We start from the raw sequence: 17,828 nt of genomic DNA, 5'->3' as shown, positions 1-17,828 counted from the left end.
CTGGGTAGAAGGTTGTAGAACGACGTCATAGAACTATATTTAGAGTAATCCTTAACGATATGCTGTATTGTAAAATTCTTAAGAGTAACTCACGGTTTGTCAAACCATTAATAAAAGTTTCTTATATATAAATGGATATACTGTATATGTGTATGTGTGTGTCCCAGCATAACTCTAGAACAGAGATGGGCATTTTTACTAACCTTCAATCCTACTCACCCTCAATCGACTTCCTCACACTCAAACTCACTCGCGTCGGGCCGCGGTGGCTCACAGTTGAGCTCGTCGTCTCGAGCTGTTCACATCGTGAGTAGTGTTGGTCCCATTAGAGTGCCTGATATCGCTACTCATACGTTAGTTGAAAAGACTCGTGCTTTTTCCACAAGTTTGTGCTTTAGTGTGCTCGGTGAATTCTCACCCTGTGTGTACAGTGTTTTGCAGTGTAATAGCTTGTAGTAGTATGGAATATAAGAAGGACTTACAATTTCAATTAATATTTGACCGAAGATATAGAAATGTAAAACCTAATGCTAGTCAAGTATATCAGTGGTTGGAAAATAAGTTTCCTTGTATCTTCGACAACATTTGTGCGCTCCAGTTACATGCGGAATCATATAGCATATATATTAAGTTTAAAGATTTACAAGCCTATGAACATTTCGCAGCAACAGCTCCTTCGTCTGTAGAATTCACGCATGTGTCTGGGGAAACAAGCACAGTAAGGATAGTCCCCGCTGATGACCCCATTCGGTTGGTGCGTATATATGACTTTCCTCTTGAATTACCGTTATCTTTCCTAGAAGATCATTTCAAAAGTTATGGTAAAGTGCGCAAAGTGGAACCACAATTATGGAGTGCCCCTTTTCCCCCTGGCATAGACAGTGGCGTACGTATTGTTCATATGGAAATACATAAGCATATACCATCCTGTATCATAGTGCACGGTTGTAAGGTGAGTGTGTCTTATGAAGGGCAGCCTATTACTTGTTTCAGATGTCAGAGCAATTTTCATACGATAGCCACGTGCCATTTGAAGAACGCAAAACCAACTACGGCCGCCCCTGAACAGACGTCTTTACACATGACGGAGATTGGCAAAGTGCATCGCTCTTTTCCCTCTTCTGGCCCGCCTTCGCTCTCTGTCCCTGTCCCCCGGGCCCCTGCTCAGAGTTCCTCAGGCTTGCCTTCATTGACTGATACCACCGAGTTTCCAGTGTTAGTACGAACCCCCGAAGTGAATTCATCTCTAACAAATAATGTTCTAGTTATGGAAGATTCTGAAGTGAAACTGCGACCCCCGCCTTTACAGAATACGCCTGTGGATGTCATGGAACTTGACTCGACTCGTCCGTCGGAGCAGGAAGTGTTAACAGTTCAGTCTGGTTCTTCGTCTGAAGTGCAAGACAATAATGTCCCGTCTTCAGCTGAACATACTGTTACTTCTGTGCAAGCTGATTTTTCTTCACAACAAAAAAGAAGGAAAGTTACTCGAACGTCTACACGAAAGAAGGAACAGTGTGCCCTTGATGTTACACGAGGGATAGACCAAGCTGAGCCACGCGAATTACGATCACAACATCGGGCAATATCTGACTCAGAATTGCCCTGAGGCGTGGTGTGTTTACTCTTCGCTATTGACCTTCACACCTGCTTTCCAGGGCTTCGTCCGCATTGTCTATTATGAGGTATATGGCAGTGTTAGTTTTTGTGTTCGTACAAAAAAGTTCACTCGGTTTGTTTTCTATTCGTCTCAAAATGCGTCACTTTACTAGTGTTCATGGGAAAGAATTCCTTTCACCTTTGTAAGTACTTTTTTCTTTTTGTTAAAGTTTTCTTTTTGAGTGCTTTTATAATGTTACCAGTAAATTCATTTAAGTTAATATCACTCAATATTCATAGAATCAGTTCCGATCATAATAAGGCCCTTCTAAAACAGTTCATCGAAAGCCGCCGACCAGACGTGTGTTTTCTACAAGAAATAAGTTCTCTGCTTACATCTTTGGATTTTCTTACCAATTATCAAGTTATTATTAACCGCGACCAAGAGACTGGGGTTGCGATTTTGGTGCGAAAGGGTCTGAGTTATGATCGTGTTGTGTTAGCCCCCGAAGGAAGGGCTATACGTTGTTATATTCAGAACATTTGTTTTATAGCATTATATGGTCATTCTGGCTTTACACGTACAAAAGAGAGGAACGAGTTTTATGCAACTACCATTCCTTCTTTACTTCCTCCGGGAATTCCTCATTGTATAATTGCCGGAGATTTCAATGCAATTGTAGATCCCCGAGATTCTCTGACGCCTACCACGCCTTGTCCTACTTTGTCAGAGCTTATTCGTGTCCTAAAGTTAAAAGACGCTTTAGTTGTGTCAAACTCTAAGCATGTATTCACCCACTGCACTACTACGACGAAGAGTAGAATCGACCGCGCTTACATTTCAGAGAGTTTATGCACTGCGGTGATACAACAAAATACAATTCCTGTGGCGCTGTCCGATCATGCCTCGATTGAAGTAGCCTTTAAAATGCCTTTCTTGCTACCACCGGCCCGGGGCCCTTCCTATTGGAAGATTAATAATGACATCATGTCTCGCCCGCAGGTTGTAGAGGAATTCTCGCGTCGCTTACCTTATTGGTGCAGCATGCAGCGGTACTACCCCTCTGTTATTTCTTGGTGGAATTTATATTGTAAACCTAAATTACGCAGTTTTTTTCAATGGCAAGGGCGGGTCGCGAGGGAAGACGACCACCATTTACATGAATTTTTATATCAAGCTCTCTGTGAATTTTGGAATGCTCCGCCTTCTCTGGAGAACCTGGCTTGTATTAACGGTATCAAACACCGATTGAAAACTATTTACTCCCACACGTCGATTAGTGCGTATTTGTCGGAAGACTTTTATCATCGCTTTCCGGAGGAGACTATAACTATTTATCATGTTGATAGGATTTTGCGACAACGGCGTTCCACCGCCATTCATTCTCTCATTCTGGGAGATGGCACTACTACTACTAATTGTTCGCAGATTTTACAAGAGTTCACGCGCTACTATACAGACTTTGCACGTGCGCGTCCCATAGACTACTCATATGCCCCGGAGTTTTTGTCCACGTTATCTCACCATCTCACGGATGACGAGTGTCAGACATTGATCAATCCCATTAGTGGGGAGGAAATTTTCGCAGTCCTCAGGCGGGCAAAGGGCAGTAGTGCCCCCGGAGAAGACGGATTAAATATCCAGTTTTATAAACAGTATTGGTCTCACCTCAGTCCCTCTATTACCGCTTTATTCAATGCTTGGTTACAAGGCGAAGCAGTGGGTCGTAATACCGCTATCTTAGTCCTCATTCCGAAATCCCGCACAGCGCATTATGTTCAGGACTATCGACCTATTTCTTTATTGCCCGTCGATCTTAAGTTGTTCACTAAAGTGCTCACAGCCAGACTTCGACCAATCATCCGTCACTACATTAGTCCTTATCAGGCAGCACTCCATGGTACGCATAACCTGTCATATACTCTTCGTTCTTTGCGCGATATTTTTGCTTATTTTCATTTTCGGCAGGTGCCTGCGGGTGCATTAGCTGTAGATTTAGAAAAAGCGTACGACAGTTTGGATCACAGTTTTTTGTTGCAGGTGCTGGAAGCCTGGAGGTTTCCTTTAGCCTTCCGCAGAGTCATTAACAATTTATATACCACGGCCCATTTCCGTATACAGATTAACGGACACCTGTCCCCTCTTATTCCGCTGAAACGTGGATTAAGGCAAGGATGTTCTTTGTCAACGATACTTTTTGCACTTGCATTAGATCCTTTACTTCGACAGTTGGCCACCCTGCACCCCCCTGGACCCTCCCGTTTTTTGAGTCAAAATATATTCGGGTATGCGGATGACGTCACCATCACCGGAGTGGATCCTGTTCTTATGGCGCGGGTTTTTGCAGTGTTGCAACGTTTTGCACTTTGTTCCGGATTACAGTATAATGTACAGAAAACTAACCTATTACAGTTCAATGGTTTCCATTTACCTGCTAACGAGCCCGGGGTGCCGTGTGTACCTCACGTCACTTCCTTGAAGATCTTAGGTATCCCGTTTACGTCACAACCTACTCCCCTTTTCGAGGAGATTTGGTCCCCGTTGTTGTTACAAATTCGGCAGCTTTTGTTTTCACAGCGTTTCCGTCGCCTTCATTTAATTCATCGTATTCACTTTATCAATATTTACATTGCACCCAAGCTGTGGTACCGGGCTCGAATTTTCCCCTTACCGGAATTGTTCGCTAAGCGGTTTGACTCCTTATTCCTATGGAATATATGGCGTGGCTTCTATTTTCGTATTCCACGTGCAGGACTCTATCTTCCCCGTTCACAGGGAGGGTTGGGTCTAGTACATCTCAGATTGAAATGTCAAACTCTGTTTATGCTCGATTTCTACGCGGCAGTTGCTATTAACGAATCCTTCACACAGCAATGGATACGATGTTTTTGGCCTAGTTATGAATACCCTGTGAGCCCCCCGTTTATTAACTTTGCTGATTGTTGTCCGACGTACATTACTTCACTAATACGTTATTGGACATACAGTGGTGTGGTTCTCTGCCCTACAGGATACAATTCTCGCACTTTGTATAACTTCCTTCTCTCGTTGCCTAACGATCAGATTATTCTCCGAATTCCTCACCGATATCCTCAGACTACGTGGTCACAGGTATGGGCTAATATCTTTGCCCCGGTATTACCTTCATACCTACAGGTTGAATGGTTTCAAGTGGTGCATCAGTTGGTGCCTACGCGCTCTCGTTTATTTGAGCTGAAACGTGTTCCTGACCCACTCTGTTCTCGATGCGCCAAAGAAGATACTCTATCCCACCGGTACGATCAGTGTGTGGGTGCTCCAGCTATCTGGAACTGTCTCACGTCCTTCTTAGGACGAATTTGTCGTCGACCTCCACACCAGTTCACAGTATCCTATGTTTTGTTTCCGGATTTTCGTTATTTTCCACAGACCAAACACCACGCTGTGCTTTTTATACTGGCTTGTACAATTGTGTATATCCATCGCCATGTGCCTTTGCTGGATGCTCGCACCTACTTGGATTTTTTAAAACGCACTCGCCGAAAGCTCTTTTCCCCCGAGTTGGACAGGCAGTATTTTAGTAGGTTTTTAGAAGTGGTGTTGCAGTAATCTCCTTCCTTCTCGTTAAAAAAAAAAAAAAAAAAAAAAAAAAAAAAAAAAAAAAAAGCTACAACTCAGGATGTAGGTTTATCTTTTCGTTTCTATTTTTTTTCGTGGTTATTGTTATACTTACATTTTCCTTTTCTTGTATGTAAGACATATTGTATTGTAGTACCCTAGGAGTCAGTCTGGTTCTTGTACACTTTTTGTATAAAGACAAGCATATGAACAATAAAACTAGTGGCTCAGTGGTAGAGCGTTCACCTCTGGTGCTAGGTGTCTCGGGTTCAAACCCTGCTCCCGCCAAGTGAACTTTGTGGTAAACAAACACCGTTTTCTCGGGGTTCTCCGTTTCCTCCCACTTTCTTCATTCCACCATTTCATTCATTACTCATTATCACCGTCTCCTTTAGCCTAACCTGCATAACCGTGGGACGTAAAACTCAAAATTTCATTTCATTTAATTTTCAAACTCACTTGCCCTCACACTCAAATATTATTGACGCCATCCTCCACTCACCCTCACTCTCAATTGATTCCATCACCCTTACCCTCACGCTCATATACGAAAATGAAGGTAAGTGAGGGTGAGGGTGGCCTTCTTGAAGGCAAAAATGAGTGAGGGTGCCTATCTCTGCTTTCGAACGCCTGGAGCAACTTTAACCAAACTTAATACACATATTACTTACATCCTGGAAAAGAGCACCGTTGCAGAGTGGAAGGAGGGAGACGTATAAAATGATCAATAATGACCAATACTAGTGTTGAATCCATAGTTTTCGGGATACCTCGTTGATTGGTGACAATTTTGGTGACCTTCAAGTCCAAGGTCAGCTCCCAGTTGGGGTAAGATCCAGTTTGAAATGAATCTTGCAACATGGTCAGTTCCGGCCTCAAGACTTTTATCATGTCAGATTGATTAAGAGGCGTCTACTAAGGAGACGGGAGATCAAAATTTATGTCTAGAATACAATGTTATGGATTTTTAGAATTATACTTTCATGGAAATGCATAATGATAAGAGGAAAAGGAGTTCAAACATTTCCCATACGTATATAATATAGTCAGAAATCGTAGGGTATTCCGCATGGTGAAGAAAGCAAGCGATTACTTTTTAATGTATTTCTAGATGTGTCAGGATATCAAAATGGTTTGCCGTCACTTTCACAACGTCGTCATTTCAAAAAATGGCTTGGACTTTCATAAAAATGCGATCTTATCAAGTCTTTAAGGCTCTTCTGCGATCTTTGCTCCAATTTTGATCATATTTTTTTAAAAAAAAAAATGCAGATAATTTCAAAGTCCTTAATTTTGATGACCACACATTTTCACGTAACGTCAATAGTTTTAAGTAAAATGTGAAAAATGATTTTGCTCACTTTCTTTGTATAGGTTAAGATTTCTAGTATCATATTCTCTTTTGTGAAGAAGGCTTAGCAAGAGGATATTTCTAAATGTGTCAGAATACCAGAATGCTTTGTTGCCACTTTCAAAATGGCGTCGTATCAAACTGGCGGCCGTTTAAAAATAACGGTTTGAGCTTTCATAAAACGTGGCACACCTCTCGAGTCGCCCTGCTCCAATTTTGATCATCTCCTTTTTATGGTAGATACGTCTATGAATAATTTTGTCATGCGACAATTTCATGTTCTTGACGATATATCTTAGACTGGTGTACTGTAAATTGACTTTCCTTTGTTGCAGGTAAAGCTGTAAGAGAGAGGATGAAGGCATTTCCACGTTCATCGGATACCAAATGGATACTATGTTTGTTGTGCCGACAGGGACTCAAAAACTAAGGAAAGTTCTGTAAACTTATACAAATGCATTATGGATAGAGCAACAGGGGTGTCTCAGTATTAATGAAAGTGAAACAACAGTTAGTGGATCTAATAGCAAATGCTTTGGAAGCAAGAAATACATCGCTCTTGCTATCAAAACCTAACACGCAAGGAACATAAGGAACGTGTATATAGAAGGTTTCTACAAGAACCTCGAAGCTCGTTGCAGTGGGAACATGAAGAAAACCCTTCCTTGGAAACCCCCTTCACAAAGTGAAAACTTCCTCCTATGTGAAATCAGTTTGCATATTTTGTGATTAAGGAACAGCCAAGCACAATCAATTGCATCTAGTACAAACTGACATTGCTGGGGGGAAACTTCTAAGACCTCTTGAACTTAGCGAACACAACAGGCTAAACTTGTAAGAGTAAATGAGAGCATAAACCCTGCCGATACTCACACTATTGATGTATCACAAGAATTGTTGGAATAAGCATGTCAACAAGTTAAGGCCAGAAAATGTTTCAAATAGAGAATGACATAAATCTCGGGTGCCTGTACAAAGGGTGTTAAGTCAAACAATACGATTTTTTTTTCTTCTTGGGAAAACTGAATTAAAAGTTCAAAAAAATCATGCAAAATCAGCGTATAGAAAAAACACTTCTTTAATATAAGATATGTTAAGAAACATTAATCTTATATTAAAGAAGTGTTTTTTCTATACCCTGATTTTGCATGATTTTTTAAAACTTTCAATTCAATTTTCCCAAAAAAACGTATTGTTTGACATAACACCCTTTGTATATACAAGCACCCGAAAAATGTAGTGATGCATCAGATATACGTAGAATGCATTAATGCACTGTATTGTTTCTTGGGAAAAGGTATGTAACAAGTACGGTCGAAACGGAAAAAATATATAAAAGTATTTGCTGTCTAATGGCGTTACTCAAAACGAAATGAAGACTAGACAGTAGCTTATAATTGAATTGAAGATGAACTTCCTGAGCTGCGCTCTTCATGGAATAATTTGAATGCTTTCCTTACCCTGACTTGTTCTTGAATCCTGACTCCTATCTCCAGGTCGAGAGTTCTTTATATTATTCTCTTCAACTAAACCGGGTTCCTTTCCGTCTTCTCGTATTCCACCGGCTTCTGAATCCGGTTTCTTTTTCTCCTCAACGACACGAGGCGTGTGCATTCTTTGCTTTCCTCTTCTTTCTTAGCAAGGAGTTGTCTCTTCCAGGCAGGTATAGATTCGAGCCTCTTCTGTTCAACTTCTTTCGACATTGCTTTTTGGGTTTCTTTCCTCGCATGTTCAAACAGCTTCTTTGCCACATCTATCGTGTCCAGATTGGGAAGATTACTACTTGCATCCTTGCTACGAAATTATCAATAGTGAACTGCTTAGAAAGTTCAACAAACATTTATTTCTCTTGTTTCTCTTCTATTTTTAATCTCTCTACTTTCAGCTTCTTGATTCCTGTGATGTCCTTCGACATTTTCAGTTCTGCTATCAAGTTCTTTTTCTGGCTGTAGAACTTACGGAGCTAGGTATGTAGTTCAGCATTCCGAAACGAAAGAACGAATCGGAGAAGACGTTACTGCAAGCAGCAAGACATAAAGCACTGGCCCAAGCAAAGGAAAATACATGACGATTTTCTACTCTGCTGCCAAATATATCAGAAAATTGATAACAGAAGCAAAACTGGAACTTTAGAGCAGTGTAGAAATTGAAGCACTTCAAGGTGGGGGAAGTTAGTGTGCCCAAAATATACTTGTACTATAGGAGTACTCTTGCACAGTAGCGTAATTTCAGATTTGGCTTAGGGGGCGCAAGACCCCTTGTTATAAGTAAAATTTCGCTTTTTTCACTGACTTACTACTATTCTATTGATAAAATCTATATAAATATCAAACTCAGGGGGGACAAATGCCCCTCCCTGCCCCCCTAAATGACGCCCCTGCTCTTGCAGACTAGATGTTAATTTCTGAACGCATTCCAAAAGAAACATTTACTCTCAGGAAAATACCCCTGTACAAAATGAAAAAGATTATGATTTCTCAGTGCACTTATTTTTCTCACAAAAGGCTTAAAAAATCTGTTTTCTAATGTATATACCCTCTGTGAGAGGGTCTCCATAAAGTATGCTCATAATTGTAACTTGTGTGATGACTTAAAACACCACGTTAAATTTAAGTTACAAATATGCGTAACTGCAATTTTTATGACTATTTATTCAAAGTCTACTTTTATGACTATTTATGACTATTTATTAAAGACTATTTTTTATGACTATTCTATTTTTTACCTTCTAGTTACCTTCTAGTAGTCCATTTCGATACAAATTCCTTAGTTGTAAGTTGAAAAACTGATGACTTCTTATTTGTTTATAAATTTAATATTTGTAATTACACATGAAGTTTTGATGTTATTACCAAGTTCTACCCCTTCCAGAAAGCACAAAAGAAACAAGGTTCCGGAGAAGTGTTCAGAGGTGCCTGGGAATTTCACTCTTTTCCCCTTCAATTACCACACTGCTTTAGAAGATCTCTAGTACAGGGCAATTTTGATGATAGTGTCCCAATAGAAATGAAATGAAATGAAATTGTTGAGTTTTACGTCCCACGGTTATACCGGTTAGGCTAAAGGAGACGGTGATGATGAGTAATGAATGAAATGGTGAAATGAAGGAAGTGGGAGGAAACGGCAGAACCCCGAGAAAACCCACGCACACGGTGTTTGTCCACCACAAAGTCCACTTGGCGGGGGCTGGGATCGAACCCGGGACCCCGAGCACCAGAGGTGAACGCTCTACCACTGAGCCACCGTGGCCCAACAGTGTCCCAATAGAGTTGTATTACTTCTTCAAGTAGTATTTAGTAGGTAAAGTAGTCATGATCGTGTCAGTGCTAACAGAGACAGATCTAAAAATAAACAAAAAGAAATAAACAAAACAGCTGTTCGATTATCACAACTTTCAACGTATAAAAGTATGAGAGCACACCAAGTAACAAAATCAGATGTCAAGTCATCTCACCACGTTCGTGATGTTTCTGTCCCATTAGCAGTTAGTATAAGCAGTTCACAAGACAACACGAATCTAACAATTCATTCAACTTCTTAATGGTTTTGAATGTTATGTACTGTGAACTATTACAAGATTATACGCCTAGATGGTTTCAAAAAAAAAAAAAAAAAGGCAAAGAATAGAGGAGATTACATTCCACCTGATGTCATAAGGTAAGTTCATATTTAGTGCAGCCGAACATTTTGAACAGTTAGAGAAAAAAGCCCACAAAATGAAGACGTCAGTTCAGTAGGAGGTAGAATGGTTAGGTGTGTATACGGTTTGCAGATGATATGACGCTTGTTGCAGAATCTAAAGAGAAAATCAATAAAATATTAAAAAACTTAAGGAAGGGTTGTGAAGAATATGGGATGAAAATAAATGTTAGAGAGGCAAAAGCCATGTTGATAAGAACGAGGGGGTCGGTGTCAAACATAGACGTAGAAAGTGAGGAAATAGAATAGATGACTAGCTTTCGATATCTAGGTTGTATTATTAATAATGACATGAAGTATGAATGTCAAATAAAAGCAAGGAGAGGAATGACGAAAGAAGCCTTTAGGAGCGAAAAAAAATACAATTTTGTGGGACTTTGAAGAAAGAGGCGAGGGAAAGATTTATAAAATGCTTTGTTTAGAGTATTGTACTGTATGGATCAGAAACATGGCCATTACGTGATAATGATGAAAAACAATTGGAAGCTTTCGAAATGTGAGTATGGGGAGGAATGGAGAGAATTAGCTGGATAGAGCGGGGAAACGGAGGAGAGGGTGTTAGAAATGGTGGGGGGTAAAAGAACAAGTTTAGATATTATTAAGAAGAGGAAGGGAAACTGGTTGGGACCCTGGCTAAAAAGGAATTGTATTGTGAGGGATGTACTAGAGAGTATGATGGCAGGAAAGAGAGAGAGAGAGAGAGGGTAGAGGAGACTATAATTAATGGATGATATCAAAGCAGAAAAATCGTATGTAAAGACGAAGAGATTAGCGGAAGACTGTGGAGCATGGAATCTTCTCAGTTGAGGCAAGTGACCTGCCAATAATGGCAAGATACATATAATGATGATGAAATGTAAATGAGCATTATTCGAAAATTAAACTAATTGTAACATCGATGAATAATCAATCATATTTACGACACTGTAGAAACGAATAACATGTATTTTGAATGCAATTTTAACAGCAGTTAGCGATATCATTAAAGTGGCTTTTTGCTACCCAATATGTAACAGTTTGTCAACTAATAATGAATTTCTACGCTTCTACGGCGGAAGTTCATCATCTTTAATATTGTAATAGCAAAAGATGCATCTAAGGAATGGAAGATGTGGCATATCATGTAAGAGAAGAGTGAGAAATATGATGACCCAAATGCTTTTATTCCCTCTCGCCCATCCTAAACATTATAATCTTTGAATGATACCTTATTTTGTTAGTACAAAAGACAGTGATTCGCTTTTATAGCACCAATTGCGCATTCTCTATTGTTCGCAACAACGAACGTAGTAATCTTATGCATTGCAAATTTCATTCAACTTTTTTTTTTAATATAATGATTTCACCAAACTGAATGAATACAATGGATCCTACTGAACAACACCTGTCTAGCTCCCACAGTTACTTACATAAGAAGAAATAGAATAAAGCTTGCAGTTTATCAGTAGGACAATTCTCAACTTCCTATCCAGAATAATAAAATACTATTCCTGCTGGACGTAAAGAAAACCGAATAGTGAAAATTAGTCTTAAATCAATTAGAAAAATAAAGGGAATCAAGACATGACAAAATGATATGCAACATGATATTTAAGGCACTAAATAGAATTTCGTTGTTATGCTCATTTTCAAAACTAATCATGAAAACATGTCACTGAAAACTGTGCATTGAAAAGTGTGGAAAATATTCTTAAATTGGATCTTACTAAATGAAAATCAGATATAAGCAGAAACTGCTACTCGAAATGGAGAAAATTAGCTTCATATTAACTTTAAATTTAGAAATGAAATGAAATGAAATCTTTCAATTTAACGTTCCATGATTATGTCCTTTAGGCTAAGGGAGACGAATGATTAAAGCAAGTGAATGTTAATGGAAGAATTGGAGGAATGAGAAAGTGGGAGGAAACGGGATCACCCCGAGAAAACGCAAAGACAATGTTGTTCACTCCAAACTTACTTCGTCGGGAATCGAACCAAAGACCACTAAACCACTGTAACTCCACTTCAAATTTAGAGTAGCTAAATTTGCTTATTTTAGGTGTCCTTACTTAGCTTCAAATACAAACTTTTTGCGTAAATTCTTAACCTAAATTTTATCCTCTGATTTTTCCATGAAATATCAGGACACTACTCACTACAATATATTATACAAGTTCAATAGAATCGGCATCCAGCTTGGCACGGTGATAGACATACCTGCTATACATAATGGAACCTAATAAATACTGTATAAATGGCAATTAAAGGTCCGTGTTAGACAAAAACAAAATAAAAATCAATTGAAAAACGACTTTTTTTTACTGCTATTTGTATTTAACAACCTTTCTTTCAAAACTTTGAATACAACAAGGTAAAATAATGATTTAAGTATATTATAATCTATGGAAAACTATGCAGATAACGTGTGATTCAAAAGTTGCTCACATGAAAATAACAGTAAAAACCAAACGACACTAAGTAATACTACTCATGTATGTATAAAATAGATTGCTTTTATATCGCAGAAACAATAGCAGAGTAGAGCAGAATTCAAAACGCTGATTTCTTTAGTGGTCGTTCAACTTATCCCTCAATTTATCGTTCAATTTTTTCACCTTTTAGAGTTTCTCCCAATGGTCGAATAGTCAACGCTGAGTACCTCTATAACTTCTCACATCATTTTCAGCAAATCTTCTTTGGTAATTACCTTCAATTCGTAGTCACCAACAAGAGAACGAGGCCCGTGAACTTTCTTATTTTCCAAGCATGAGAATTTTATAAAAGATGTTGCAATGTATATTCACTCACTATCTTGATTTATACAGCACATTCAACAATGTTAAGAAGTGTTCGGGTCCCTCTGCGTATTAAGTTTATATACGTTGAAGTAGATTTTGCGAAAATTCTGTTTTAGTCTTCTATTCAGTCAGGTCTGAAAATAGATGAAATGACAGAGATATTTCCTTTAGACCCCTATTGTATTACAAGGTGTGGAACGTAGGCTTTCGAATGATACTAACAAGGTAAACAGACAACTTGTTTTATCTCCACAGTTATGTCAATCTGAAAATGCCCAAATTCGTGCAATAAATTTGTGTAACTCAAGTCAACAGTATACGGTAATACCCTATTAGTTACGCAGTCCATCAGAAAATTAAATCTTAGGAAGCCTTAAGGAAAATGATCACTTTTTGTGGGCCTCGCAGTTGTGCTGGATTTAGTCTTAAATCGCCACTGATAATTATGTATAATTAAAGATTGATTGTGCCTGTTACCATTAAAAATCTCATCCAAAAAATAAATACCTCATAATCTCAAGCTGTGCCCTAAAACTCGACTGTTTAGGCACTCCTGTTTAAGGGTGTTGCAGAACTTTCGGAAAACAAATTAATGTTCGTATATATGACAAGCGTTTTACTTGGGACTAAGAAATTACTCCTTTTGGTTTGAGTTGAGGTTGTTCGAGTAAGCTCCAGAAGATCCGTGAACTTTCCTTCAAAGAGATCTGTATCTCTATTCTACAGTGCATTGCACCATTAGTTATGTCTTCATTACAGAGATATTCTCTAGAACAAATTGTGCCAATTAGTTCATCTTAAGCTATCGGGTAATGAAGCGTAACATAATTGAAGGATAATGAAGGGTAACGTAACATAACCTCTGAAATCACTGGTGATTAACAGAAAGTAGTAAATTTATAACACAAACGAAATTTTATGGCATATGAGGTTTAGTGATTACATTGTATATTACATAGGTATGCTGTAATACGTGATCGGTTCCTTAAAAGAAATCACATAGGTCTACTAAATAATTTAACTAAACATAATAAAATTCTTGGCGATATCAAATACGTTTTGGAATCAAACCCAAAATATTAAACAGGGATAAATACAATATTTCTGTTGTATCTGTTCAATCATAAAATGTGTCAATTATAGCTTTACTTTAAAGATTTCCAAGCAATTCTACTGTCAGGTGTTTTGTTACCTAAATTCATTATCATTTGATTTGCATTTCAATAGAACAATTAATTCAATACATTGAATCATCAAAATATAATTATTACTATTGAAGAATGTGACATGAAAGCCACAAAAAAATGCTGATTACAATGATGAAATATCTACGAAAATGTACATTAAATGACCTGCAGATTTATGCGGATGAAAGTGAGTATGGCGTCAGTATATTTCTGTTTTATTATCTACAACGATTTCACTGTCTAAACATGTTGGAAATCTTCGTCACTTCTTTCCCTTCTGCTGATAAATGGCATTCTAAGGATTAATTATTATTAGAAATTTCTTCAGCTCTCATGACAGGAAATAAGAAAGACATGTTAACTCGTAATAGTACTTCCGGATATGAATTATACACTTCTGAATATCACTTACCACTTCTTGTATGAAGCCAGACAACGTAATTGTATGTTATTCAATTTTTCTCATTTCAGGAAACCCTGTAAGGCATCTTTTAACAAGCTGATCTCCCCAGGCAAACCTTGCGGCAGTGATAAACCAACATCACTTTTCTTACAGTAGCAACATTGAAAAGTTGTTTTTTTTTTGTGTCGGTCTAGTTACTAACTGCAAAATATGAAATATGTTGTTATGCATTTAGCTTGAGTCTCGATGTCTTTTCTATAACCTGTCTTTGTCTGAGGATAGCCGTTCACATACAAATACCTTGACACTTTTTTTTTTTTTTTGTCATTGAATTAGGATTCAGAAGACACATTCTTGACCCAAGATACAGTCGTTCTTTTTTTCAAATCATTTTGGTAGGGCTTTTGATACTTTCTAAGATAAATGACGACTAAATGGATGGTCTGTAGCTCAAGCATCCATTGAAGTTTTGCATTGAACTTAATCTTGAAATTATATATTTATGCCGTAAAAAATCTAATATGAGCTTTACAAATCAAAAATATTTTAATTATGCGATGCAAATGTAAAACTGTAATATTCAATCTTCTTCTTCTTATTCTACTACTATAACTACTACTACTACTACTACTACTAATAATAATAATAATAATACTAATAATAATAATAATAATACGTATTAATAAGTAGTGTAATTTGGTAGGATTATTTCTTTAAGTAACTCAAAGTTTGATGCCGTTATTTTGTGTTTTGTTGAAAGAAATGTAAAAACATTTATGTACATTACTGTTCAATCATTTTCTGTTTTTAGGCAAATTATCCCAAAATATTTCAAAAGGTTTGTTAGGAATTTATTTTAATATTATTCTGTCTCATCCCTTTTATAAATCTGGCTAAACACATTTTAAAATCTAAAAAAAAAAAAAATAAAATAAAATAAAAAATAAAAAAATCAATGTTTTAATTTAGAGTTTGTTTCATGTAATGCTTAGGCAATCGTAATAAAAAAAAAAGAGACAAAAACTTTGCAGTTTTAGTAACTTCTCATTTATTTTATTTCAGTAGCCTGTGTCCCCATGATGGCCTTTCACGTCTATGATAGGATACTCCCTAGTTTGGGAACCGCTAGTCTGTTAAAATTAAAAAAAAAAATAGAATGCGAGACGTAAATGATCCTATACATACAGTGTTGCCTATAAGACGAAAAGTGCATTTTTAAATTCGAGACAGGATGAGAAATTTCTCGAGTTTCGTGGACAAGATTCATTCATCCAAGTTTCAGACCTCAAATATTATGTTAGTGTTACATGGTTCATAGTATAAAAGCAATAAACTTATAAAATTGTTGAACAAAGATATTAATCACCTTTTATCGTCGTTTGAAGAAACGCAAGTCATTACCCAACATACTCGAAAAATAAATATATTGTAATATCACATCTTTTGTGAGGTTCTTGTAATGGTTCTGATAAGTTGACATTAAGAAGAAAATCAGAGCATAAATTTTGTGCATAAATTCTCAAACTAAGAGAATTAAATTTTCGAGATGGGACGAGAAAAACTATTTTTAAAAGTCGAGACGAAATCAGACCAGAAAGACTTGCTCGAGAATCGAGACAACACGAGAAAACCTTATGTCTCGTTTTATGGAAAACACTATTACCAAATCGTGAGAACTCACCGAAACAAAATGCCAGTGTCTGTAATAATTAAAATAAACGCAGGCTCATATCTACTTCATGGTTACATAACTAGAACTTTTGCTCTAACAGTCTGCTAATAAAGTTACATGTTTTTTCTCATTGTTTGGCGTTTTAAGTATATTGTTTGGGAGGTTCAATGGCAACAGATAAAGATTAGACTCGTAAAAATTAGTGTGCGTATTAAATCAGTTTCTGTAATTGGTATTTCCTATATATTACCACAAATAGAAAATCGAAGATGACACTAACAACTTATAATTTCACCTAAGTTTCTCATAATGGTATTTAAAAAAAATCTTTAGCCTGAATTTAAACGTTTAATAGTAAACGGATATAAAGATAGGAATATAATATGCTAACTCAAGGAAATACCTAATGTAGGTATGTAACACAATCTGACTCATATAGATAAGCAGAAACTGAATTCAATGGTGCTTTTCTTTCTCAACTTTGAACTTGATGGTCCTTTAAAAAGTAGTCCATGAAACTATTTTGCCCGTCCGCATTGGAAATTTATACATTCTCGTTACTCACCCTAACAAAATAAATAGACACCCCCAAAAAATTAGTCTGTGGTTATTACTATAGAGCAGTAACCAAGTTTTCCTGAGGCTTGACTCAACAATTGCTGGAGCGTCTTCTAGCAGCACGTAAAACTTTAATCCGATATGTATGACTAGTTTTGGTTATCTGTGAACGAAGAATATCTCAATCTAAATAGAAGAAATGAAAGCATTAATGATATTTTCAACTAAGTATTTATATGAAAGGTCGTCGACAGCGTCACAAACTGTCGTATCTCAGTTTTCTAAACTTTTCAGGAGAGCGATTTTTAGGTTTTCACACAACTTTGAACAGCCATAACTCAAAATCTATTTTACCGAAAGAAGTGAAAATTTACCAAGTTATAACTTAAATCATAAGAAATCAGTGTAGAAAGTTTTATGGAATTTGCCTGTAAAAGCTTGTGGAAAATTTGGCGGGAAAAAGATACGACAGTTTGTGACGATGGTAATCCTCTCTTGTATGAAAAATACGACGCATAATTTTTATACTGAGAACTACATTAATAGATGAACAATCGGAATATATTGCACTTTTATTGAAAAAACGTCGTGTTTATTACACAAAATAATTTAACAAACGCTTCCTGAGATTCTTGAGGGTGAAACGAAATTCCTGAGAACACACAAGAAATACAACATTAAGAGCGTACTAACCATAACATAATATAATGCTATCAAGTTGTCATTGCCAGAATATACCAGGGAAGCAAAAAAGTCCGTGCGCTTTTATACTATGAAAGACAACTATCAATTACAGGGTTTTAGCGGTTTATTTATTCGGAAAAATAGTCTCCATTTGCTTCTACAATCTTCTCCCAGCGCTCAACAAGCTTGTAAATGCCAGTTTTGTAGAATATTTGTTCCCGAGACTCGAAAAACTCAGCAACTGCATTTTTGACATCTTCTTCAGTCTTGAACCGCCTGCCACGCATAAAGTAGTCC

The sequence above is a fragment of the Thermobia domestica genome, chromosome 9, assembly GCF_964235325.1.
Source record: "Thermobia domestica chromosome 9, izTheDome1.hap1.1, whole genome shotgun sequence".
NCBI lineage: Eukaryota > Metazoa > Arthropoda > Insecta > Zygentoma > Lepismatidae > Thermobia > Thermobia domestica.
The sequence above is the reverse complement of the archived record's forward strand: the minus strand, read 5'-3'. Positions refer to the sequence as shown.